The following is a 3709-nucleotide window of genomic DNA, read 5'->3' as shown; positions in this document are numbered from 1 at the left end:
CTGCACATCAGATCAACACATTCTACAGGGTTTTCCCTGGCTGTTTTTTTTTTCCCCCAGAAGACCTTTGTTCCTAGTACATCTTGATCTGGAAGCTGACCCGCATCATAGAGGCACACAAGCCTCCGCTGACAGCGCCTGGTCCTGCACCTGAGATGCGTTAGCCGGGAACAGACGTGGGTGTCCTGTATGAAAGAACTACCATTGCCCTCTTAAATCTTATGACATTACTATACGAAATCTATTTAAAGAGCATCAACTGGAAATCTGGTGTGTTTCTAACAAGTTCTATACAAATCATTCCAACACTCTCTGGAAAACGAGCCATCCAATTCCTCCAGAGGGATGAAGACGGGAATCAGCAGGTGAGTTTGGGGGACTTTCGTATCCCCTTCCCACTGTGGGAGACTGGGAATCATGTGGATGGGAGGAAGCAGGTGCTAACTACCAGTTCCCCTGCTCCTTAAGTGGCCCTGATGGCCCCTCGGTTTAGTAACAAAGAGACGGAGGAAAGAATCCTACATTGAAGATGTGGGAGAGGAAAATGAAGCTTGGGGAGCAGGCAATGGGGCTCCCAGAGCCATCAGTGCAGCTGCTAGTGGCAAAGGCCTTCAGAGTCTACCACTCCTGACAGCAGTCACTCTTCTCCCAGGTGTTGGACCCAAAATGCTTCCCACTACTGCTATTCCAACACAAGTCACAAAGGAGAGCTAATGGTTTTGTTCCTGGTGAGGCTTCCCAGGGTTGTAGGAGTGGAAGGGATGCATGCTCACGGTGCAGGGAACCTCAGAATGTCTTAGATATACTAACATTCACGCAACTTTGGGTTCCCCCTGGCAAGCACCCTTCCTTCACGCCTCTCTTCCAACGCTCTGAACCATTTGCATCCCAGAAGGTCCAGGTCAAGAGGTCCCCATCCCTGCTGCATAAGAGATACCAGCAGTCATGCTGTACTTTCTATCAAGTTCTCCATCTGCCCTGTCCTTAGAATTCTCATAGCACTTATTATTGTCACCTCTGAGCTGGTCTCAGTATTTGTATGTATTTCTTGTCCCCTCCACTAGAATAACTAATTAAATACCTTAAAAATAGAAACTGAAGCCCCAATAAAATGATTTTTAAAAATTTTTTTAAGTAAAATAAAAACAGAAACTGGGGCACCATTATTGCCTTAGGATGATGGTCTCCCGCAAACAGGTATCTGTCTTTGTCTTATCTTTGTCCTAGTTAAGATTTAATAAATAGGGCCTTTATAAAATTAAAAAACGGAAACAGAAGCCACATAAGCAACATAGCGATGACAAGTTACCATCCTCTTCTGACTCCCTCACCATACTTACATGTGTGGGATAAGGGACTTAGTTTTGCACCAGTAAAGTTGCCCTTGTCCTTGACTGGAGAAATCACTCTTGCAGTAACTGAGGAGCATCCAGGCCACAGCTGAGAATCAGTGCCGCTGAGAAAGGGCTGGCCAGAACAGAAGACTCTCCTCGGAGGCTGAAATGGACTGTCCTGAGGAGGCATGACTTAGCCTATCACGCAAGCCTGTCCAATAAAAGCTCTGAACGCGGAGGCTTCTCGAGCTTCCGGGTGAGAACAGCTGCTCTCAGGAGGGCAGTGCGTCCCTAGGGACATGGAAGCTTGCCTTGGGAACCGTCCCACACCTCACCTTTGCATCTCTTCACTTGTATCCTTCTTGGCTATAATACTCTGTAGTTGTGAGCCAGGTATACGCTGGATACTCTGAGTTGTTCCAGCAAAGGATCAAACCCAAAGGGGCAGTGGGACCCAGCAGATCAGAAAGCAGGGGTGTCTTGTGGACTCCCAGGTTGCAGCTGGAATCAGCTCCAATTTGTGGCCAGTCAGAAGGCTGGGGGGTCATGGGGACTCCCTAAGTTTGTGGCTGGTCCCTGCCTTTTTAACAGTATAAATAACTGTGTCCTCTTCCCTTGTGATCCCTGACCTAACTCCAGTTGGCCGGGGTCAGAGAGAGGACGGAGCAGGCAGAGATGAGATTAAAGAAGTAGGAAGTCAATCTAGCATTCCTTCTGGGATCTGCTTACACTTACTGGGAAGGCTAAAAATTTAAACTAAAAGCAAAAACGGACACATGGGATAACAGATCCTGTAAATTGCATTCAGATCCTGTCTTTGGGCAACAACCTAATAGGTATTCGTGAAATTGCAAAGTTCGTAACTTCCTCTCCTCAAAACAGCTCTGCCTGTGATACTCTGTTCCAGGATGGCTCAAGAAACAGTTTGCACAGGGACTCCTACAACGATCTGCAGAGCCCCCTCCCTGAGCCTTCCAAGTGTATCCCAGTCTTCTGAAGAAAGGGTGTTTGTGGAAGAGGATACGTATACCTGGAGCCCAGCTTTGCTAACTCCAGTTTCATTTAAAAGAGCACCCAGCTCATGTGTGCCCTGGAGCAGACAGGCATGAAACCAGCCAGCTGGCCCACACCGCAGGCGCACAACTGACCAGCGCTATAAGGGGTTAGGTGAGAAGAAGGAAACAAGAGCCAGTTCCATGATGAGCCCGTAAGTCCTGCCACAGCCTGCAAGCCTCCCTGCCCCATCCTGCTTCCACCTGCACCTTCGCCCTTTGTGTGGCCCGTGCGCTCCCACAGGGTCATTTTCACTCATTCTCGAGGGGATCATCCCACGAAGGATTTTGCTTTCCACCCCCCAACTCCTGAGGAAAAAACAGGTAGTTTACCAAGTAAACCCACCCCAGCTCCTGAAGGCCTGCTGAGTACAATGCAGATCAGAACACTGAGGAGCAGAAGGAGGGTGTGTGTGTGTGTGAGAGAGAGGATGTGGTCAGGGCCATTGAAAGCAGGAAATAAAAATAAAGAAGTAGTAAAGAGAAATTTGTCATTGAAAGTTGAACTTAGACGATGTATTTCTTCTCACAGAGGAATAAATCCACTACTCCTAGCCACATCGGCAGAAATGCAAAGCGACAGCATTCACTATCCAATAACCCCCACTATCTGCCTAATCAACCAGAAGTGCCTGGGAAGGAATGAGGGCAGAATAGAGCACATGGCTGTCACCGGGACACCCACCACTCTGCTATCGAAACCCTCCCAAGAGCCAGCCATCAGAATCACGGTTGCTCTGATGCCGCAGATACAGAATACAAAGTACTATGCTCCCCAGGAGTTCTGTTCCTGCACGTGCAGAAGGGGGCTGTGCGCCGTGGGGACCTTGGCGATATAGAGGGTGTCCGTGCAGTTCAGAGGCCGTTGGCGGCAGCAGCACATCAGTGGTCAAGATACTGAAGGATGTCAAGGGCAACAGCCCAAAAGTAAAGGAACTCGAGGGCTAAAAGTTGCAAAGCAAATAGCCAGGACGTCACTCATGGTCAGCGACTCCTACTGAAATACAATATGGGCGGTCATGCCAAGAAAAAGCTGATGTCCTGCAATGAGCAAGCAGATTCTGACATTTGAGGCCTATTTGTACACGTTAAATATAGCCTCAAGGAAGATCATAATCTCACAGGGGACCTCAGTCAATTGGCATAATATAGTTCATAAAGTTCATTCTACGTCCTAGTTTGGTGAGTAGGGCCTAGGGTCTTAAACGCTTGAGCGCAGGGATCTCAGATACTATTCTTGGTCTCTACTCATCCAGAGCCAAAGAGAAAGAGGGAAACCAGTGACCCAAAGCAGAAACTAGTGCACGAGCTGTATTAGTCTAG

General features: G+C 48.3%; 1 protein-coding gene across 2 annotated transcripts in view; it reads right to left on the bottom strand.

Annotated features, from left to right (window-relative positions):
• NXPE3 (neurexophilin and PC-esterase domain family member 3) overlaps positions 1-3709 on the bottom strand; it is a 56312-nt gene that overhangs the window by 42128 nt on the left and 10475 nt on the right. The gene's annotated exons all lie outside the window — the stretch shown is intronic.

This window comes from Echinops telfairi, unplaced genomic scaffold (assembly GCF_000313985.2).
Source record: "Echinops telfairi isolate 266 unplaced genomic scaffold, ASM31398v2 ScPeMD7_6;HRSCAF=24_0, whole genome shotgun sequence".
In the NCBI taxonomy this organism is placed as follows: Eukaryota; Metazoa; Chordata; class Mammalia; order Afrosoricida; family Tenrecidae; genus Echinops; species Echinops telfairi.
The sequence above is the reverse complement of the archived record's forward strand: the minus strand, read 5'-3'. Positions and strand labels throughout refer to the sequence as shown.